The sequence below is a fragment of the Struthio camelus genome, chromosome 12 (assembly GCF_040807025.1).
Source record: "Struthio camelus isolate bStrCam1 chromosome 12, bStrCam1.hap1, whole genome shotgun sequence".
Lineage (NCBI taxonomy): Eukaryota > Metazoa > Chordata > Aves > Struthioniformes > Struthionidae > Struthio > Struthio camelus.
The window spans coordinates 14,842,887-14,866,118 of record NC_090953.1 but is presented as its reverse complement, the minus strand read 5'-3'; the positions used below and the strand labels follow the sequence as shown (position 1 = coordinate 14,866,118).

Below are 23,232 nucleotides of genomic sequence, written 5' to 3'. Positions count from 1 at the left end.
AAAACTTCCCCCTGGCTGTTTTTGCCTTGTGACTATGACTAAATTCATCATGTTGCCACCAAGGTCCTGTCTGCTGCCTTCACCGATTCGGCAGTTGCTTTCTTGCTGAGCATGCCAGAAACCTCATTACGTCTCCCAGCAACCGAAAATTCATTGCAGTTTGGATGCCACTTGCTGCCTGTTCTTTTTTTATTTGTTTGTTTTTTGGTGCATTATTTCTGATGTCTTTCCCTCACCTAAAAGCAAAGATGCTTTCCATCTTGGATAGTGTCATCGAGGAGGTGGTGCACATGGCAGTGCTTTCCTTTAGGACAGCTGTGAGCCTCATGGAGCCAGCCGGCCCCCCTCTGCAGTGCAACAAGCACAGAGGCACATCCAGCAGGAGGAGGTTAAAAACGGCACATTCACCAAAACCTGGGGGCAGGAGGAGACGGGACCGCTGGTATAGATGGGGGGGGGGGGTCCTTCGACTTCTGTTCCGTGTCTGTACGTTCTGGAGAAGCAATTGCAGAGCTGATGTTGATATATAGGTGTTCGTATATATAGATATGGCAAATTACCTCTTCACCTAGCGATGTGGCCAAGCTGGTCAGCGGAGTGTGGTGTATAACGCTGCAGTTATGTAGTTCCTGGGAAAGCTGTTCTCCTCTTGTTTTTAATTTCTTATTTTTTTATTTTGTTTAGATCTGTGTAGTTCACAAATTAAAAAGGGCAAAGCTTAAGCACCCATGAAGTGGGTGAGACTCGCGCTGCCAGCTGGGGGATGCCGTAGCCGGGCTGAGGTAGGTCACTTTGGGCCGCTCTCTTTGCCTGTGGTTTGCAAGAGCCAGGAGGGTGAAGGGTGTTTGTACATGCACAGAATAGCCGATACGTGGAAAGGAGAATAGTGTGTGCCACGTTCAGAAGCGCTGTGGCAGGACTGCAGGACTTGGAGGACCTTCGGCCAAGGTCCTCAGCTGTGCTAAAACCTTATGGCTTTACTGCCCGGTGACTTGCTGAGCCTATGGAAGAGCGCACTGCCACCGGACGGGCACAGTCCTCCTGCTCCCTTCCTTCTTCGCAGCCTCTAACCCTCCCTGGCACGGGCACAGCCCCCGATGGGTCGGTTCAGCCCACGAATGCCACAGAAAACTAACCCGACACACGTAACCACCGGGAAGGAACAGGACAAAGGTGACAGCAAGATTTTGGAGTGACTTAGTGCCTCTCCTCAGGCGTACGTACATTCGCTCCCTACAGAAGGTGTGCTGAGACTCGGGGAGGGCTGGGAAGTGTCGGCTGGTCTCCCACCTCCGTCATCTTCCTGCCTGACACACCACCACTTCAAGTGTGATCTTCCTCTAGCTGGGCCTTGACAAACTCGGCTAGCGTGGTAGTGATCACAAGGTAGGAACTTCAGCAGGGCCCGTTTTAGTACTGCTGTTCCTCCAAGTCCAGTGGATGGCAGTCAGTGAGGACAAAACTAGGCCCAGATATCCATATTCAGAGAAAACACACAATAAGTAGGCTCATAAGGTCATCTGCAGCTTGGTCAGAGACTCTGGGTTTAAACTGGTCTGCGGCAGGAGCTGAGGAGATGTTTTGAATGTCCTGAGGAAATCACAGAGCTGTGTACATTGGACTAACTCTGTGTCCTTATGCTTCCCACAGCCTCACCTCTGCAACCCTCTCCAAGGCTTCCTCCATGAACTAATTGCACCTTGTGAGAACACTTGAAAACATACCTGTCCTCAGCAACCCCAGAGCTGCCTGGAGAACAACATCTCAGGACTTCAGAGCGCGCTACCTGCAGGGAAGGGCACAAGGAAACCTTCCCAGTGACGAACCAAGGTGAACGTTTCCACCATGCATGTAACTATGGTGCAGTAATCACACGTTCTTTCACTTAGCTTTTGCCTCCCTGCCTTTAGCACAGCACATGTGCAGGCGGTTGCCATGGACGGTGAGACATACTGCGAATTCACACCTGAGCTTAGCTGTGGTATTGTTCGCTGTGCCCAAAGCCTGAGAGAGCCCTGTCATAAGAGAAAGCAAAACTTCTCAAGACCCCAGCTCTCAGGTTGTGGTCGCTGGATTTTGCCCATCAGATTACCATTCCTGCCCCGGGGCCACTTCTGCAACGGTGCTTGGGGGGGGTCGAGCTCTCAGTGCCACGGACAGGAGCTGGGAGAAATAGGCCGGAGCTTGGCGTTTTGCAGTCGCTGACATTTGCTGGCACGGGGCCCAAAAGACTCACGCTGTCTGCGGGTATAAATCGGTGGCTGTTCTAGCAAGGTTTCAGTCTGAGTCTAGGAGAGGCTGAGGGCCGTCTGCTTCCTCTGCAGGGCGCTCCAGAAACGCTGGAGGTGTTGGCCCCAGCGCGGAGGCGGTGTGAATTAACTGCTGCACGTCGGAGGGCAAAGGAGAGAAGGGCTGGCAGGGCCCAGGCAGAGTCGGTTTTGCACCAAAATACGGGCGATGGGGGCGTTCATCGCCTGAATGGGCAACCACCAGTATCTAAGTACTGGCAACCTGAACAGGAGTGAAATGTGGTGGTGGTGTTCACAGGACACTCACCTTCCGGAGGGCTCTTTTTCATCTTTTCTCTGGGGGGTATTTAAGAGATTGCACTGTGCCCCCAAACCGCTGCTGTTAACAGACTGCAAGTGAGGCTGTCTCTAAGCTTTGCAGCTCTCCGCTTCGATGACCGCACGTCTCGGCTGGGCTCCGGAGGAAGAGCAGGGCGCAGGGTCCCCGGCTGCGCGGGTGCCGGCCGCCGCACCGCACCTTGGCCTCTGCCCGCAGCCCGGCCCGGCCCTGGTGCCGGCTCTGCCACGCACGGCGCCGCAGGGACGAGGCAGGAAACGGGCACGCAGCGACGCACACGGAGGAAGAACCACTGTGTGCTCCCAAATTAGCCGTTCGGACCAGGTCAGGTTGGTTTTCCTGTTTACTGTCTACATGGAAAATAGGAAGAGAGACTGAAAAAAGAAAAACCTCATCCTAGTCACTATAAAAGGAGCCTGTTGTGTGGGCACCCAGGAATTTTACCTTTTCGTTTTTCTCGTTACTCTAGCGCAGCCTCAGCGGAGTCCGGGAGCGCGGTCAGCAGGCAGTAATGGCAGTAATGCAGATAAAGAGGGGTGCTGGTGATAGCAACTCCCCTGTCGGCGTTATTTCTTCTTGCACAAAAAACTGGGGATAGGACCTGCTCACCAATCAGCTGGTGAACACCTGTATCGGTGTTTCCCAAAGGGCGCGAGTCATGGAGGAGACATGCAGGGTTTGTGTCGGTTGTGTGCTGGGCCAAGGGGGACACAAAACCCACCCATGAATATACCTGAGATATCAAGCCACAAAATGCGTAAGGGAAGAGGTTATTTTAATTTAGGTGCAAAGGAGCGTAGCTCTCAAGTGTATGGGCGACCTCCTGAGCAAATGGCTTGGGTACAGAAGCAGCAACTTCTGGTACAGACTTAGTGTACTTCCTACTGGCTTGTCGGCAGGAAGGTTTCCTTGCCTCGAGTCAGGTTTGTTTCTGAAGGCCCACAGCACTTCTACCTACCAGTCTAATTTGCCTGCGGTGTCCTATAGAGAGAGATGCTGTGGGAGAGTAATATATATATATTGATAAGGGAGCCGGATTTGAGCTCTGGAAATGGTCCCTTGCCCAAAGCAGAGACTGAGAGGCAATATCCTGTGCTGCACCCCCTTCGCTGAAGTCAAAACAGAAACCACACAGGCCTTTCCAGAGCTGGCCCTGGCCAGCTCAGCTGCCTTACGCGGGAGCCTGCTAAGCGGAGGACCTAGCAAGGGGACGCACCCGCTCCGCTAAGGCGGGCACCTGCATCGTTGCTCCTGTTTTGCATGTGTGCTGAGGGATGAGTGGGTGCCTGACTTCCCTGACACTGACACGTCGGGGAGGCGAAGCAGCTGATGATTATCAGGCGACACAACCCAAAGGACCGGGGCTAAAGGTGAAGAAGCCACATCATCCTTTCAGAATTTCACAGGCAGATTGCAAAAAAAGAAGCGAGCTGGATGGAGTTTGGCCAGCGGGAGCGAGCGATCGGAGCAGATAAGATACTGCCATTCTGGAAAGCGGAGCTGATTGATTGATTGCATTTTGGTTTTACAGCATCGGGATGAGTTATTGGGATCCTAAACATTGCAAGCTCCGAGAAGTCGCTAAATCCTGTTTGCCTTAGATTGTTTGTCCAGAAAGATACTGGAAGATGAACTCTTTCTTCCCTTCATAATTAGCCGTAATCTTATCTGAAGCCTCCAAGGTGCCTTAGCGACTGCCCCAGGAGAGGCGGCCCGGCGGCCCGGCCCCCCCGGGTTTGGGCTGCGCAGCGGGGGCCGTCGGCTCCCTTCCCTGCCCCTCTCCTGCAGGCGAAGGGAAGGGGAGCGGGCGCTCTCCCCGGGGAACGGCCGGGGACACCAAAGCCGGGGACGTCCTCCCCGCTGGCACCCACGCCGGGGCAGCACGGGCAGATGTTCCTGTTCAGTAGTCCTTGCTCATAAATTAAACCAGCCCTTTAGTCCCATGATTATATACCAGGCCTCTCCCAGGGCTTATCCAACTGCCGCAGCCTGTCCTTGAATCTGGCTTATTTTTAGCTGTGATTTTTATATTTGTCTGTAGCAAAACAGGCAGCGAGCGTCCAGCTTGCCGAGCTGGGCAGCAGAGACCTGCATTCTTGGTTAGTTACGGTGGTTTGTTCCAGGCCATGGATTAAAAATTTAAAAATTTGAAGAGGCAGGAGAAAAGTTCTTCTCTAACAAAGCTTATACCTGCTGCTGCTTCAGTAAGAATTACTGTTGAGACCTACGAGCTAGCCGGTTTTTAACCACAGTTAGTTACTATGTGTTACATTTTTACATCATTCTAGTTTTCAGTCAAAGTGAAATGCCAAGTAAAATGTGTAGTAAAAATACTGTACCAACGTAACAGCAAGATAATTTGACAAGATGTGTTTTCTGCAAAGCTCTCTTGATCGGCAGAAATAAGCAGGTTAAAGGAGGGTGACTGAATGAATCAGCTTGTTCTTTTCCTTGGGCTCAGGGTCGTGATGACTTGCCTGCGGCTACCCACATTATCCTGTTTGCTCTTTCAAAACGCTGGCATTTTCGTTTTCTTTCAGCTGATTCCCTCAGCTGCCGGGAGCTGAGGGCCGGATGCGCGGCGGCTCCCGATCCCAAGGGGCATGTCTCCCGGCAGGGCAGGTACCACATGTATTTTAGAAATAAGTAAACTGTGCGTGAAGGAGACTTAAATGCTGGGTACTTCTGAGCAGAGCAAAATAACGGCGCAAACAATTTGTTCGTAACCATCCCGTAATAATTTTATTAACACCCATCAGCCTTTACAGGCAGTAAGTCCATCCTGTCACAGTAAATGGGATTTTTTTCCTACTGCGTTGCCCACGCGGCTGCAAGCCGTCGGGCAACGGTTAGCGACGCGGTTTCTCCGTTAGGCTACCTGGCGGTTTCGGTTGGCCGTGGTCGGCGCTGCGCTCGTTCGGGGGGCGACCGGGGCCCGAAGAGGAGGGAGAAGAAGGCTGCACCCGGTGGGAGCGTCGGGCGCCAGGCGTGCCGAGACGGCGTGCGGCGAGCGCTGCCGCGGGCCGGCGAGCCCGGCCGGCCTCTTCTGGCTGCCTGGGGAAACGGCGATGAGGCCGAGATTTTGGAGATCGGCCCCTTTGCTTCCCCCCTCGCCAGCGCGCGAAGGGAACGGGTGAAAGGAGCCCGGCGGTACGGGACTGCAAAGAGGAAACTTCCGCAGGCGGCGGTTTGGTTTTCCCTTCGCGGCGTTGTGCAAGGTCAGAAAATGCAGGGCGGGAGGAGAAGCGGCTGGGAGCTCTCGGGGACGTGTGGTCGCTGAATCCCCACCAGCTCTCCAGACTATAATCTTAACGCGCGGGCCGTGGCCTCGTGTCGTGCGAGAGTCTCGTTTTTGGGAAGGTGGCGGCGCGGCAGGCCGCGGGCGAGAGCGGGGCGCCCGGCGCCGCGGCAGGGCTGCGCCAAGGCAGAGCACGGGAGAAGCAAAGCGACGTCATTTGGAAGAAGTGAACATGCGAAGGGCTGCTGCTTTCCAGCCGGCGCGCTTTCGAGTCCGGGCACAGGGCAAGAGGTGGTTTTTGGCAGGACGATTTGGGTGCGTTTCCTAGCGCGGCGGGCTGCAGCCCTGCGGAGCGGCGCCGGGCCGACGGCAGCAGCCAGCTGCGTTTCTTGCAGCCCGCAGCCTCCTTCCCCAAACTGGCCCCCCAAAGTCAGCAGAAACGCTGGCGCAGGTTTCACCCTGGCGCATCCCGCCTTCGGGGCACATACCGAAACGTGCCGAGGCCGGGCGGGCTGGCGGGGCAGTGGCAGGGTGCGGGTGCGGGAGCGCTGCGGCGCGCTGGGCTCGGGCACGCGCGGCGGGCTCCCCCGTCCAGCCTGCCCGCCAGCCGGTCGTTCGTGCAGCTGGGTTGTCCTGACACCAGGCTTTTCCCAAACGCCTGAGCCGGAGCAAATCGTTCCTCCAAGGGACCGGCATCAGCAGCACCGCCTAGAAACGTTGCAATTAGAGAGCGAAGTAACGTGTTTAAAAATAAGGAGCACGTACCGGAGAAATAAATGACTGTTTGGTGGAAAACTGACGGTTCGGAGAGCGTGCGGTAAGTCAAGTTTCACGTTGCGTGGCGGAAGGAGGATAGACAGGCAGAGTGGCGTTAGAGAGCTTTGTCTGACGCGACGAAAAAACCATTTCGCATGGCTTGTATGCAAAAGCTGCTGCAGTTTGCCTTGGGCTTACCACATGTTTCGTCTCGCTTGCAAAATATTGTTATCGCAAATTGCAAAAACCAACCTCATCCTCATTTGATCAGAATGAAACCAGCGCAGCCATGCACAACGTCTCCAAACCGCCCGGTCTGCTGAGCACTGCTACATGGCAGGAGTTTTTTGCTCAGGGATGTTTCAGTTTGCTGCTTTTTTTTCCTTTTTCCCCAGCATCCTTGGCCTTGGACTGTGAAACAGTTTGCGAGCGTTGCAGCCAGAGCGCTCCCTGCCTTAGACGGTGGCCGTGACAAGACTTTTTGCTGAGGGCTGACGTGGCCTTTCTGCATACGCATTTCCTACAGTGAGCCTGAAAATTTCAGTGGCCTTGTTTTATCCATCCTTGAGGAGACTCTTCTGCCTGTCACCAAACTCCTTCCGACCAAAGCATGCCTGTTTAAAATAGTTTTTTAAAATAGTTAATTATTAAAACAAATCCTGAAAGCTGTTTAACCTGTGGCAAACGCTCCGATTGCTGGAGCCTTGCGCTTCGCTGGCAGCCGAGCCTCGGAGAGCCGAGGCACCTACCTGTCCCACCGGCGCCAGAGGGAGCGTGGACGTGAGGGTCGAACCCCTTGGCCTTACGGGACTGCCAGCAGCCGCTGTCGGAGGAGGACAGGGCTTATTTGCCGAGAAGGAGATGATTGCTTGCAGCGTGTGAGTAAATGCTGAGCCGATCCATTAGAGAGGCTGCAGCTTGAAGTGAATTAAGATACTTCAGTATTGACTGTTGTGCTGGGGCAGTGGTGGTGACTGGCTGTTAATCATCAGCGTCACTAACTGTGTGACGAACGTGAGTTTCTGTAGCAGCAGCACACCCGAGGAAAGCCTGTCCTTTCGGAGAGTGGGTTATCTCCCGGCGGCTGCGAAGTCGGTAGGCGGGGGGGTCTAGTTCCAGCCCCTGAGTCGTTATAGTGTGTTGCCAGGCTATCTCTGCCTCCCGGTCATCCATCCTGGAAACGGCCTGATCAGGTCAATCACAGCACTCTGGTCTCCTGAAACAGGGGAAAATGTGGGCTTTCAGCAGGCTATAACCATGGGCAAAAATGGGAAGCCCCCAACCCAAGCAACTGGAGCTGCAGCTACGTGCTTGGGAAAGGAAAGCCCAGGTAATGCGCACACGAAATTGGGGCTTTTGCAAGGTGTCACTCTGGATTGCATCCCTGTGTTGCAGCCAGGCTCTGCCTAGGCCCCCGGCGCAATCCAGGAGCAGAACGAAACAGATGGGTCGCCCAGACACTGCAACGCTGACGCTGCAACATCAGAGCGCCTGTGTCACGGGCCAGCCACGGTGTGACCAGCCGCACTGACACACGGGGCCACAACTGCCCCAGCTGCGAATGCTGTGTCATGTGTTGGTGTCAGATGGTGCATCTTGCACCAGAAATCAAGTGACTCTGAAAAGAAGAAAAATCAGGACTTGAAAGTGCTTTGGCAATGCACTCAAGAAAAGGTTGATATTGCACAGATGACTTGGAATTGTTTTTAAGTGCTAAAGGCCAGTCCTGAGACATAAGTAGTTTTCCCTGGGTGGAGGGATCTTCCGTTTCTCAGTTTCTGAAACAGATGTGGGCGTCTTTAGCCTTTACAAACAAGAGGTAACAGGAGCAACTTCATATTGTTGTAGGCTGTGTTTGTCCAAAATGCAATTGTTAATAGCTAGTCTTGATGTTCTGCTGTGGGTCGTCTATAAAAGTGTGCGCTCTATCAAGACTGATAAAGAGCAGCTGAACTTTAAAGGCTTTCTTTGCTATAGCAGTAGGACTCCAGATAGGCTTCAGGCTGGATTCCAGCCCAGGTCATTGCACTGGGCTCTCGGGTAGATGCTCCCCTTCCCCTCCCCTTCCCAAGTGCTTACATTTTGCGCCTTTCTGCAAGCTCAGAAATCTTTGTTACCTACCGGCAGCACCTTAACTTTATGAAGGCCTTGAATGCATTGCCCTGCTGCTCTCGGGGCTGTCGCGCAGGACGAAGGGCTGGCTGTCGTTTTTGTTTCATAGTGCAGGATGGAGGCAGCCCAGGCGAAGCGAGCCCCAGGAGGACGCTTGCTTTGGTGCTGATCTTGGCAAAGCTGGTTTTCACCCGGCTGCCTGAGCTGTTGTTTTCAACAGCTGGGGTGTCTGAACCGCTTCGCTAGACACACGGACACACACGCTACGCACAGCGCAAACAAACACTGCCTCGACAAAATTACTGCTTCTAAATGAACACTGGCCCAATCATTAGTATTTCTATTCCCATCTGTCAACTCCGTCAGCTCTTTTCTCCATAATAGCAGAGAGAATTAAATTATTAGTGTATTTTGTTTGGTAGTGTACAGAGAGCTGAAGCGGTGGCTGAGGGATTGCGTTATAAGGTTTTAAACGTCTAAACTCTTGGTTAAACCGCCCCAGGGCTGACTCCTTCCCGATTCTCCGGCTGAGAGCCCCTCTGCTGCACTGCCTGCCCTGAGCAGCTGGTGAGTCTTAAACCTTAGGCTCGGTCATCTTTGCAAAGAAACTCGCTTCTTTCAGGCTGAAGCCGGACATTTCTCTTTTTCTGGGCATGGATGTCCTCTTGTGGTGGATCAGGCTATTGCACTACCCCATGCGCTAACAGCTGTGAAACTAAGGTGCCTACAGATGCATTTGCTTCATTTAATGCTTAATTTAGCTTAAATTTAATGTCATCTCCTGGGCCCTGTCTCTTGGTTGACAGTTTGGCCTGAAAGCTCGTCTTCTTAACCTTCGCCAAGCAGGAGGCAGTATCCAGCAGGGAACGGCGTTATGTGCAACAGGAAAAGCATTAGGAAAGCTTGGAGGGACACGTGCCCTTCACTTTCCTTCCCTGATACAATCCCCTACTTCTAGTGGGGTTATTTCTGAGTTACAACAGTGCGACTGGGAAGGCCCAGGCCTTTTTTTGATTCAAAGACTTTCCACGACCTCAGAGTAATGCTAATAAACTCTTGGGATATGAAGTATAAATAAAGACCCTAGGACTGGAGTTTTTCCAGTCCTGCTAATATTTGTAGTGTGACAAGTGTCTCTTAGCTGAGTCGTTTGGTTGCTCAGTTTCTGGTTGTTCCCAAGACCCCATAAAGGCGAGATGAGGTAGGTGGGAGATGGTGTGAAATGGCTTGTTGTGGGAGCCCCCGCGGGGGCTGCTGCCCGGCCGCACGTCCACGGGTGGTAGGCAGGAGAAACGCCTTGCAGTCCCGGGCAGGTGCTTGGGGCCATCCTGGTGTTAGCAAGATCAACGCAGAGACAGACTGCATCCAGAAATAAGCTCAAGAGCGAGAACAGTAAAAAAGATTTAGAAAGAAACGTGCAGGATCACATCTGCTGCCAGTTATACCCGATTAAAAAAGCAGTAGCTTTGTTGAAGTCCTGTCAGCTGAAGAGGGGAAAAGTTGGTATACAGTAGCATAAGACCTCCAGACACTGAGTCATGCTGGCCTTGGAGGAGAAAAGCAAGTTTTCGTGACATGCTGAAGTAGCTCAATTGCCCTTTAAGAACATGTCTATCGCCCACAACATTTTAGCAAGAAACGTGCAAGATCTAAGCCTGCTCTCAGTTGTGCCAGCCTGAATCAGCAGCAGTGTCGGTGAACTCACTGTGGTTACGTGAGCGCAAATCTGGTGTAAAAGAGCAGGAGCAAGCTTCCAGAGTCCAGTTTTCCTGAAGAGAGGAAACAAACTATCTGTAGGAAAAAATTATACGTCTACATATATACACACATAAAAATGCGTGTGTGTGTGTGTGTGTGTGTGTGTATATATATATATATATATATATATAAAAAATATATGTTATGAAGGTGTATTTTTATGTTTTTTTATAGAATATATATACTGATATGTATCTAATATATACAAAGTGTATATTACAATTGGGAGTAAATGATGAGGGGTATGCAGGATCCCGTCAGCCTTAGGGTGCCTGAAGAGGGATGCATGTGGCCCTGGCCTCACAGCTCTGCTTGCAGGGTCTGCCTTTTCCTTAGCGACCACGGGGTGCCACTCTTCACCGAAGTGCCCTTCACCAGCCGCTGCCGGGGTGGGACCCCTGCGAAGGATTGCAGGCGGGAGGTGTGGGTCAAGAGCAGCCAGGGTCTGCTCCTGTGTAAGGAGACCAACGGCTCTTTCTTCCTTTTCCTTCAATAGCAGCAGGACCAAACTGTCCATTTAAACACTTGGAGAAGTGACAGAAATACAGAAATGATAGGGCACTCATAGTCGGGCTGACAACGTGCCCTTAATTTGGGCCGTTCTGGGAGGAGAACATAAAAACCACATAATAACCTGGCAAAAGAGTTATAATTACGTTCCCACGCTTGGAGCGAACAGTCTTCTAGGTGCAAAGTTGTCAAAATGCCAAGGGAAGTATTCAATTTAATTTTTAAAGGAAAAGCTATTTCTGCAAAGGCGTCTTGGGAGCTTTTGCCCGGTGATGGCCAGGGCGGCTGAGCAACGGCCCCGGGGCGTGCGTTGCCCAGCTGGGTCCTTGGGAGTTACTCTGCGGCAGGGACACAACCTGTACCGTGAGAAAGGCCTGAGCAGAACGGGAAGAAGGTGTAGACGTTGAATATAACCATGTTGAATTGTACAGCCGTCTCCTCAATCCTGACGACCTTAGCGCTATCGGAGATGTGTCTTCTCGGTAAAAATCTAGATTTGTTGATGAGGTAACAGAACAGATGCGATCCCCGATCAAGTATGGCATTGCAAGGATTGATATTTAAAGCCCGAAGTGATTCAGTTTTTAAAAACGTAGTTGAGAAACAAGAAGGAAAATGAGGAACTCAAACATTTCACTGGGGAGATAAAATAAATAACAAGTTCTTGGGCACACCCGCAGGTGGGAAAGGCCGCGGCACCCTCCCGCTAGCCCTACGCAGCCACCGGGCTGCCGGCAGCCGAGGCCAGGCCTCCTCGCCCCCAGCCCGCCAGGAGAGGCGGCGCGGGGCTAGCACCAGCCCCAGGCCGGCACGCGGGCAGGGCAGGGCAGGGCAGGCCACCAGGGTCCTCACCTGCAACCTCACCCTGCTCCTGCCGGGCTGCAGAAGGCGTCGTCTCCAGGAGCCCAAGTACTAATATACTGCATTTCCTTCAGGGCTATTTCTTCTGGAGAAGGTACAAAATACTCTGTATGAATTTTTGAAATGTTGAACAATTTAGTCACAATGCAACCTCTAAAGAGTAATTTTTCTTTTAGAAAAGAGTTTTCACACAAAAATGACTTGCATCCCGTTGGAATTTCTCTGCTAATATTTTTCATGCCATAGGATATCTTAATAGCTTGTAAAATTGAAGTCATTTTGGGAAACTTTTGCCTAAGAGGAATCGGGGGAAAAGAACCAGAAATAAAGAAAAGGGTATTCTAGTTTGGACCAGGATCTGCAGTCCTTAGCCAGCAGCTTAATAGCAGGCTTAGGAAGTACAGGCTGTATTAAACTAGACTAGCCTGGCAGTATGTGCCACGAGCATGGCCGTACGTCCCAGAAGACGGGAGCAGTGGGAACGGCGGCGTTGTCCCCTGGCGAACGTCGTGCCAGGCTTTGAGCGTCAGCGTGACAGCGGCAGCCAGGAAGGGCACCCTGTGTGGTCCCTGCGTACCCCAGAAGTGTAAAAATTGACAGTGTTGATTGAGTTCACTGAGCAGCTGCAGGGCAGAGAGCGCTCTGCTTTGCAGAAAAATTGTTAATAAATGCTTGGATTTGATCTCATTCAAACTGAAGCAAACTACAAAAAATATATATATTTAGCACAAGCCAGAAACCATATATTTAGGCCTGCTGCTAACTTTGCAACCCCGTACGAGCCTGGAGAGCCCGCGCGGGTAAAATGCTGCTTGAACCAGTCCGCGTGGCAGCGTGGTGGCGCGGAGCAAAGGGCTGCCACGAATGCGCGCTGCTAGGGGACGGTCGCCCCGTGAGCGAAATAACAGGCAAACCTAAACCCTCCCTGTCATTTCGGCTAACACAATCCTCCTGCGAAGTAGCTAATCTTCACATGCCTTGGCCTTTCCCAACATATCCTGGTTCAGAAGTTCAGCAGCTTCAAAGTTACATCTGATCATTAACCCTGAAAGATCAGAGATTACTTAAGGGTTTAAACTGCGTGTTTGAGATGGTTGAGACACACAGAGTTCAGATACAAATCTGCGACCAAACCCTGGGACAATCTTCATAAAGTTCAAGAGGGAGATTCAGATTTAGGGTTTTGCTTCAGCCTGTTGTCATTTGTAAATGGCCACCTAGCTCTTTTCAGAAACAGCAATGTTTCCACTGCTGGTAAAACGTTGTCTTTTCTCCAGAACCAGAAACCCCGTGGCCATTTTGAAGGGACATCTGTAGCCCTCCGTGCTGCTGGGCTTGAAAGCCCGGCTCGAGCCATCCTTTCCCAGCTCTTTGTCCGAGCTAGAATGACGACCGCATCCAAAGTGCCTGGCTTTCCGTGAAAAGGCTGCCGGGGTTCCCGTGGGTGTTGAACGAGGCCGCATGGGATATGACTTCATTTTCCTGCAAATAATCCCTGTATTCATCTGCTCTTGCTGTCAGGCAGACTTTAAAGGTGGTAGTTACTTTTTTGCAAAAGGAGGTCTGCTTATATTCAAACTGCATCTCACTTTGAGAGTAGTGTAGGTTTGCTTGCATATTTCTTTTTAAAGCTGCTTTCATGCAGTTGCTATTTCAAAAATGACCATGAGGTTTGGGTGCTTCTGGCAGCACACAGTCTTTGTAAGTATGGCCTGGCTTACAGCGCCTGTTGACTTCAGCTGAACAGAAGAGAGATTTCAAGTAAAAGTCCCATAAGTCACAGTTCTTCAATTACGCCAGAGGCTTTACAGGAAAAATACTCTTTTCTTGTGCATTTTCTCTGTCATTCCTGATAAGACACAGTCACAAACAGCGCTGTCTTTCATGTACGTTATACAAAAAAGACAGAATTGCCATCTATCATCACGGTTAGTGCTCTTTTCAGTTTGTTTTCATTTATGGCTTTCAGTATCACAGGAGACCTGAGGGTGGAAGGGCGCTCCAGACGGCCTCTAGTCCAGCCGCCTGCTCAGCATGAGCCCAACTGCACCAGGCTGCTCAGACCCTCGTCCAGCTGCTTCAAACATCTCCTAGGATGGAGATTTGACAGCCTCCCAGGAAAACCTGTTCCTGTGCTTGACCACACTCCTGGGAAAGATTTTTTTTTCTTATATCTGATCAGAATTTCCCATGTTGCAGCTTATGTCTATTGCCTCTAGTCCTATCACTGTGCACCTCCAAGAAGAGCCTGGCTCTATCTTCTCTCTCCCTCCTTGTTTGCCCACTGAAAACAGCAATAAGAGCCCCCTTTGCTCTCTCGTCATAAGGCTGAACAAACTCGGCTCTGTCAGCCTCTCCTTGTGCCTCGTGCTTCAGCCATCTCAATGGCCTCAGTTGGACTTGCTCCTATATGAAAACGTCCTTGTCCTGGGGTGCCCCAAACTGGACCCAGTGCTGCAGACGCGGTCTCACCAGTGCCAAACTGGCAGGTGGAGCGGGTGCCGCATTTCCTCCTCGGCTCCTTGGGCAGTGTGAACCGCTGGTCTAAGTTAAAGGTTTTAGGAGGATCTTAAAGAGTGGCAGATAGCAAATCCCTTGGTATTCTCCTTGATGGGATTTAATCTTAACGCAACTCATTAGTCCTAGTCGTGGAAGTCCTGAACCTGATGGTGCCAAAGGATTAGTTTAAATCTAAATTCCTTAGGTACAGGCTCAAAAGAGTGGGAGCTGAAGGGCGGCTGGTGAAAGAAGCATGTTAATACAGCTTCATCTGTACTGTGCTGTTTATGCTGCAGCTGGGAAGCAGGTTCCTGCTACCGCAGCGGGTCGAGCTCTGGCCCCTGAGGCGCCCAGGGCAAAGCTGGACACGGGCCGCAGCCTTCGAGCCCGGCTCGCAGCGCTTCTCCTGGAGGGCAGTGACGGGTCTGCCCCAGGCGGAGCGGAGCTGCTGCCTGATCACTCAGGAAAAACTCCCAAAAATTCAGACATGAGGTTAGCTTGTTGCTGGTTTTGTTTGTCTGTTGTTTATATTGCTTCTACTTAGCGAACTCCGGGAAGAGGATAAGTTTGGATTTGTGCTTTGTTAGGAGCAGGCTGGGGCTGCTACCTGCTTACTGTTGTCTAAGTTCAAGTCAAGGGCATCTGACGCAGACACAAACTGCTCTTTTTCTTTTCCCTCCATCTATCTCCTAAAATTGTACCATGTTGCCTTAGCAGGCAGGCATGTATTCAGCACGGAAAACCAGATGTTGCCAAATTTCTCGTGGTTGCTCTTGACGTTTTACGCTGTTACCTTAACAGAAATAGGCATGTCATTCCTTTTGCAAAAACAGCTAAGATTTGCTCCCTCAACATGGGTCATCTCTGCCTCCAGCGGTCTTGCTCTCAGCAGAGATGTCTATCTCAGAAACGTTGCCGTCAGCCTTTCACCAGTTGAACTCGGTAGAACATACCGCAGCAACACCGAGGCCTTCCCGGCCACTTGTTACCTGGGCACCAAACAGCTTCTCATGTGGTGCCTGCCAAAACGTTCACCTGAATATTTTTTGCCAGTAAAATGACTTCTTTTTTCCATCACAGTTGCAGACATTAAATTGCATTGCAGAGCTGTACTGCAAGTACAAGCGCACGCGCGCGCGTGTGTGCGTGTGCGCAGGTGGAGGGAGCAACGCTGTAAAGTGGGCTCTGTGGGCAAGTACTAGAAAGGTGGGAAACGTTCTGGGCAGCTGATGGCGTCACTCGCTGCAAGCGCAGAGTGCAAGAGACCGCTGGGGGCTCAGGCGAGCAGGGGCGACCGCTGGAGCCCGGCGAGAGGCATGCCTCGTCCACCCCGGTAGCGTGCGTGCGCCGCGGGCTCTGCAGCAGCGTTAGCCTCGCCGCCGCCGGCCGCTCGCTCGCTCGCGCGGCAAGTGCCTCGACGGGCGCTGCCGGGCTCCGCGGGGCCGAGCCTGCGCCGGGGTCGGCTCCCGCCGCCGCGCAAGCGGCTTTGCAAATGTCTGCGGCGTTAATCATGTGTGCATATGATCAGCTTATAAGCCAGGAGCGCCCGTCACCTTCCGAGAATAAAAGACTTGGTGTCAAAAAGCGGCGGCGCCACCTGACTCCTTGCAGAAGGAGCCCGAACTAGCAGCGCAGGTGCTGTTTGGTGCTGCGGGGCGGCGGCGGGAGCTGGCATAGCTTCCCCGGGCCTCTCCTCCGAGAGTTTCCTTTCCGCGGCTGGGAGCAAACCGCCTTGCGGCGCGCAGACAAGCGCCTGCGGGGCCCGGCGGGGAGCGGGGCCGGCGCGCGACGGCGGCAGGCTGCCGCGGCATCTCCCTGGCTCCCGCTCGGCCTCGTTTCTGCCTTATCTTGGCTTCGCGCTGCCCTGTGCAGCCTGTTGACGGCAGCCCCCACGCCGGCCCTGCCGCTCCGGGCCGGCCCTTCGGCATCCTTCCTTTCTGTAACGGGGAGAGAGAGAGAGAGAGAGAGATAAATATATATATAAATATATATATATATATTTTTTTTTTTTTTAAATTCAGGGGTTTAGAGGAGAAAGAAGGCTGGGAAGGAGCTGCTGTCCAGTGAGCACTGCATTACAAATAAGCTAACAGAGCTCGCTAGCAAACGTGTGCTTCGTAGCAGGAGCCGCCACCCAGCAGCACTCGCGCCGTGGCGAGGTGAAGACCCCTCTCGGCGCCTGAACGATGCCTGAAGGAGCAGCGACACCTTACAGGGACTAACGCTTGCCGAGACGTGCGGCTGCGCTCCCGAGCCGAGCGGAGAGCGGGCTCGTGGGGGTCTGCGCGGCGAGGCGGCCGGCAGGCTGCCTGCAGCTGGACGCAGTGTTTGTCGAGCAGGACAGGCACTGCTGCAGCCTCGCTCGCACCCGCTGCGGTTCTGGGCAGCTAAGGGGCTGGTTGGCCTCCGGCTCTGGATACACTTTGCTTTTTTGGTCAAAAAAAGGGATGAAGATTTTGCTATTTTAATGGGGGGGGGGGGGGCTTGTTGTCTTACCTATGCGCCCATGTCGAGTGGCTCTATCCTGCAACTCTGAATTAAGAAAAATAAGCAAAATTCTTCTAGCAACTTTCTTAGCGGTTTTTTTTTTCTTCTTTAACCTTCAGCTGAAAAAGACGGTGCCACATCAATAACCCTGTTCTCAGAAATACAGTAAAACAGTATAAAGAGAAGGGATCGATTTTTAGCGACTGTTTTTGTGGGCCAATCACTGCAACAGAAATTTTGTTTCCTGAATGAACTGTAAGCGCAGATCCTGAGAGTGGAAGATTTAGCCATGTGCTTGCAAGCAGAAGGCTTCAGGCTGACTTTTTACGTTATTTCACAGGCCCTACCGGAAGGAGACAGCTCCCTCGGGAAAGCAACCAGCCGTTTGCCACCACACGCTGTGGCACGGGCGGTCAAGGGCACGAAGTGGGACCTGCACGGTGTCCGCGTGTTCCTGCAGGGAAAGCCTGGTCGCCGAGGGACAGAGTTCCTCCTCCCGGCGCGCTGGAAGTCTGCGGGGCGCCGTGTCCCCGTCTGCAGCCGCTCGCGCCAGCGCGGTGCTGCAAACAGGCCTGCGCCTTTCTCTGTCAGCCCGCGTCGGCTGGAAGATTGGGAGAAAAGTATCACGAGGGCAAAAGCAGGTTTATACTGAATCAAGGTACTGGAAAGCACTTTGTGTTCCCTTGCAGGGTCCCTGCATTAAGCATCGATGCTGAACTCCTAAAATAAGAAGAACCGTCCATACGCAAGCATCGTGCCGCTCTGTGTTTTCGGCTTGGGGACTGGAAAGCGCTCTGCCGAGCGAGAGGAGCATTGCTTTTTGGAAGATAACATTGCTTGTTGTCGAGATCCAAACATCACCAGGAAGCCTCAGAGGTGCGTAACCGTGACATGCAAACCTGCAGCTAGCTCTCAGCACCCCCTCTTGCAGCTGCGAGGCTTTGAGCTTGTTCTTCATCCTTGCCACTTCTGTCAGAAAGTTTCCTGTACCTTCCTGATGCCCGAGCGCATGAAAACTGATGGAAGGGTGGTTGGTTTAAGCAGCAATACAAGTGGCAGATGTATAGAGCAAGGGTTACAGCTCCTTCGGGCCTTACCTGGGAGCCAGAGCTGCTCCGCACGGAGAGCAAACTGAACTTGGCTCCTGCCTTGCTTTGGTACGTTGTCTGGCACGTGGGGAGGAGAGAAGGCTTCGCTGTGGCCCTCGTTATATATAGTGTTTTAGTCGTTTCTCCCGTTATAACTATTTTAGTTGCAAATAGGAATTTTTTGAATACTAACACAAATGTGGCGTTAAGTTGAATGTGGTTTTGGTTACATTAGTATAACGCTGTCTTATGCCAGGATATCTTTTCCTTCCTCCCAGAGGAATACACTGTGTCAGTTCAGAGCCGTGTTTATGGCAGTCTGTGGTTTTTGCCTCTTCCAGCATCATATACGCTCTTTCTGCACTAAACCAGGGAGAAAGCGGAAGGAGAGAAACGACGTGCTGAGCCTCCCCTAGCAAACTGTCCCCGGCCAGAAGAGCACGTTTTCGCTGGCCGAGAGCTCCCGCTTCCGGGGGCTCGCGCCCCGCGCCGAGCTCGGTGCCGACGGCGTGCTGCGGCCCCAGCGCCGCCGCTGAGCCTGCCGGTCATTAGGAGAAAGGTTGTGGCAGACCGTCCCTTTGGAGCACGCACAGTCGCAGCGCTATGTATAGCCTCCTGCAGGAGAACAAGGCGTGCTAAGCCTCTTTGTCTGAGCTGAGGATGTGCGTGAAGTCGCTCAGGGGAGTAATGGAATTAGACTAGCGCGTTTAAGGTAGTGGGTTGCAGCCTCACACTGCTGCAAATAGGTTGGGGAGAGATTGGGGTTTATTTTAAATAGTGCTTGGGGGCTATGCTCTTTACGCAGTGCCCCAGGTCCGCCGGGGCGCCAGCAGCTCCCAAGGCGAAGACGCACTGTCCAGCAGCAAAGGCCGCTCGCAGCCGAGCTCAGTCTGCAAGCGCCGGGGGCGGGTTATGAACTGGGGCTGTGCTCGCACTGAAAACACAGAGACAAAACATGGTAAATCCGAGCTTACGTGTAGTGTATGCAGGTTATTTGACTGCGAAGGCCCACGCTGCATGGGGAGCGTGGGCCCCTCTGGGAGCTGCGAAACCCGCCGTGACCCCTTCCCCCGGCCACGGGAGGCAGGGAAGCAGGGTCTGCCCTTTGCTGAGGCTGCCTGTACGGCACAGAGAGGACGGGGAAAACCCCCCTGGACCTGTCAGGAATTTTCCAGAAAAACTGGTTTCACTGGAAATTCGAATTTGTGAAATATTTTCACAAAGTTCAAAACTTACAGTGAACCACCTTTGAAGTAATTTGGAAAAAAAATGACTATTTGCTCTTATTTGGTCTGTCCTCTTTCCTTTTAATCCTACTTCTAGATCTATTTTCACGTATTATATTCACTTGGCTTGGTTTCCTTTCCGCTTTTATCATTTTCAGCCTGCGTTTCCAGCTCATCTCGTCGGGCTGGCTAGCCTTGTTTCGGCACGCGGCTGACAGGCCGCTGCTCACTGCGTGCAGGACCTGGCGTTAACCCGGGATTTCAGATGTGCCTTTTCCTGAAATGTAACCCTAACTTCCACCTGAACCTCAGGTGCAGTGAGAGACATTCAGTCCTCTACAAAACACCTTGAAACAGGCTTTTTCATGTCAGCAAGAAGAGCCACCCCCATTGTCACCCTCTACACCTTGTGCGAACGGATGACGACTAACCACAGCTAACTCTACCGCCTGTGGCGGCATCGGACCTAAGGTTTGCGTAGGGTCTGGGCTCGTGTTTGGGAACGTGACGTTGCAAGAGCCCGGCTTATTGCTGCCTTCTCTGTTAAGAGTTGGGATCGGCGCCGGCGCTAGCAAATGCCAGTAGTTCATGTTCGTTTTCACCGTCACAGCTGGTCCTTCTGTTACAGATGAGGTCAAAGGCAGGGTTGGGCCACCTTATTCGCCACACTACTCCTAATGTAAACTACTGTTTCCTAGTTCTCATAAGGAGGCATAAACGCCGTACCACCATGACCACCAAGCCTCATTCCTGTCCTTAGGGACCTGCGTCTCCCATAATGCGGCAAATGCTTTAGTTCGTCTTGGTGCCACCTCTACGCTTCGCCCAGCCAAGCTTTCACTGCAGCCACTGTCCTTGCCCCGGCCGAAGGAGCCGCGCGCCCGCCACGGCCGCCGGCGCGGCGCGGCTGAGCCCCGCAGCCCTCTGAAGGCCTGAGGAGAAGGCGGTCTCGGGTTGGCCCCTGCTGCGCCATGCTCCCCCGGGGCCCACGCTCCACACCAGCCCCTCCGCGCGCTGACGGCAGCCGGGCGGCTGGCGGTAAAAAGCTGTCACGGGCCAGCTGCGCCGATGCACCTCAAGGGCTCGCTCACAGCTCTGATACAGCCTCTACAGCCGGGCTGCCGAGGCGGTGGCAGGGCTGGGAAGTGTAAAATACTCTGTGCCTGCGTCCTAGAGCTATTTTCGTTTTAGAGAAAGCACAGTTTAAAAACAAACAAACAAACAAACTGTTGGATGACTTTACTGACTGAGGGTCAGCGGGACTTGCACTAAAGGCAACAGTTTGTTTCCAGATCTGAAGCACTTGATGAATTGCTGCAGGTCCAGATCGAGCAGATAGCCCACGTGCTTCCTGACCCAGCGTTTTCCACCAGACCGTAGGGAACGACTTTCCCAGCAGAAGCAAGCACAGTGTAGGCAAGATGAATGGCTCAGTTCCTCTTTAATGCACCACAGAAGCACTCTTTCATTAAAAAATATGCTTTAGAACACACACCAAGAACGAAAAGGCAACAGGCACTTCCAAAGGTCATACGTACAATTTTTTTAATGGCAAGTTTGCCTTCTGTGACTGACAAAGCAGGACAGCGCCAGTGTCTTCCAACAGCTCCGCATTAAAAAACGAAGTAGCAGTACTTGGAGGAGTGACAGGCCCCACCAGAAATAATTCAGGCTGCTAACAGTTGTGATTGCACAATAAAAAGCACCTTCCCACATTGTCAGAAGAGTTTCTCCTATATAGGAATAAATAAGCACAAATTTGCATGAAAATGTTCATGGCAAAGAGAGAGAAATCATATTGCTCCAGTCATATTGCTCTATTGTAAAAATACTCGGTGGATTAAAAACAATCTGTTCTTGTTTCTCATATACAAGAAAGTGTGTGTGTGTGTGTGTGTGTGTGTGTGTGTGTGTGTGTGTGTGTGTGTGTGTGTGTGTGTGTCTGTAAACAAGACAGGCACCTCTATATATAGCTATATATAATTATATGCATGTGTTGTACACATGTCAGTTGCTAAAAATACTCAGTAATCAGATGTTCTCCCAAGAACAAATGTTTGATGGGCTGCACTGAAGGCTGTTGTGTAAGATTTCACTAAATATCTTTTACACACATGAGCACTGTAACTTAGCAACCATTGTTTTCTGCAGAGAGGCCAATATTTCACAGATACGTGGCGCTAGCCTTATTAATGCCACTCTCAGGCTTCTGAATGTGTGATTGAGCCAGACAAGAAGAACAGAGGCTTTAATCAAAAAAATAAAAAACAACCCAACCTTGCTGAAGCTGGCCATGAGCAAATCGGCACTGCAGCTGCAAGCTCCCACTTTGATCCCGTCCTGTAGAGCAAAAGAGATATTTAGCTTAAGAGCCTGCAATGGTCAACATGCCTTTCCCTGACTGCAGCCGGGGCCGCGCTGGCGAGGGGGTCACGGGCCCTGCCAGAGGGACGCTGCTGCTTTTCATGAAGAATCGGGGGAAATGCTCCCAAGAGCGGGCCGAAGGCAGTCGTCTTCTATTCTGGCACTGCTATTAGCTACTGCCTGTGAAATCTGTTATCTGTGATAGTGCTATGATACATTAGATACTCTTCTGCTGTGCGGGAAGCGTGCACACACGTCGCTGCGTGGGAGAAGGCCAGCGTTCGCTCCTCGAGCCGCCCGTCCTCGTCCAGCGGGCCCACGGGGTGAAGCCGCGAGGACGCGGGTGGGCGCCTGCCGGCGGGCTGCAGCGGGCCGCGCCGGCCCTGGCTCTCGGGGGTCCCGGCGCGAAGGGCCTTCTCGCTCCCCCGATTCACTCAGCATAAAAGCTGCCTCGAGCAGTAACGTGCTGTCAGGCAGCTGGCAACCGCTGTTTACTGCTCCGCAGGGTTGTCCCGCTTCTCAGCAGCTACTGCAGCGACCGCTACGCAAGCAGCGTTTCAGGTTTGGTGCTCTCCTGGAATAATAATGACTCTTATAATTGATTCATGTAATGAACCAGTTTCTTATTGAATATTTCTAGTAATTGCTCCTCGCAGAAGACCTAGTCTTGCAGCTGCATCAGATTTCGACAGAAAACTCCTTGCAGCATAACACAGCCTTTAGGCAAATACCGTGTCAAACAGCACATTGGCCTGCGGTGTTACCATCGTCTTAAAGACCCTGCACGCTCCTAGGGAGCATCAGGGACTGCCAGACATTACCCACGCTTCTGCCACTGTCACTCGCTTGGCTGATGAAGATATTGGCTGCAGTATTAGAATAGGGTTATGTAAAAGTAGAAGCGTTTTATAAAAGCCCATTTATCTGCAAACCATTTATATTTAGAACACCTATTTCTACTGGAAACACTAAAACCGTGTTACATAAGAGCTCGCTTAAATCCGTTGGCTTAAGGTTTCGGAGGGGGAGGGGGTCTGTAATGCACAGTGCGTTCAGGGTACACTTTATATCAGAGCTTTCATACGCAGCTGGTCTTGCAAAGCTTTTTGCGTTCACTCCACAATACCTTGACAAGAGCAGAATATTTTGCTACAGGGAATTTTTCCTCTCCCTCAGTGCTGTGTTCACGTTCGGAAATTTTCGTTCGTAATGCTCTGCATGGTTTGCCAACATAGCAGAGACAGGAGCTCGGCGTTGCTGGCTGAACTTCTTGAAGTATGCGAGGTTACAACATTTGGGAACATTACTGACATCACTTAAGCGACAATAATGTAATTCTTGGCAATCTGCTGCACATTCAGAAAGCATCTAACCGATTATTTAGCAATATAGAGGCTGACTTACTGGGTCATTGGTACGGCAATATTTTCTGATGAATTAATTATTCCCCAAGCCCTCCCTGCAGGGAAAGGAGGAAAGCTGGTGGCAGTGGTCATAAACTACATATGTAACTGCACAGCAGGCGGTTAAACTGCTTGGGATTTACGGCCACGTGACTGCAGAAGATGGCCTTAGGGCCAGACGTTGCTGCTGCGCCACGCTCATGGAAAGATTTGCTTCCTGTTGCGTGCCAGAGCAACCTGCTTCGTTACAGGGCTCGTCCACGTCCGTGTGCAGCCCCGGGGTCCTGATGCCCCCACCCCTCACTTTCCTGGCGTTAGAAACTTTGAAAACGGAGACCAAGAGG

At 52.1% G+C, this 23,232-nt stretch overlaps 1 long non-coding RNA gene across 1 annotated transcript in view; it reads left to right on the top strand.

Moving 5' to 3' along the window:
• Positions 1-21,405, top strand: part of LOC104148283 (uncharacterized) — a 39,633-nt gene extending 18,228 nt beyond the window's left edge. The window contains exons 5-8 of the long non-coding RNA XR_011143699.1: positions 685-782; positions 1,651-7,458; positions 17,497-17,683; positions 19,280-21,405. This is a non-coding gene — a long non-coding RNA (uncharacterized lncRNA). The remainder of the gene's footprint in view (positions 1-684; positions 783-1,650; positions 7,459-17,496; positions 17,684-19,279) is intronic.
• Positions 21,406-23,232: the final 1,827 nt, after the last annotated feature.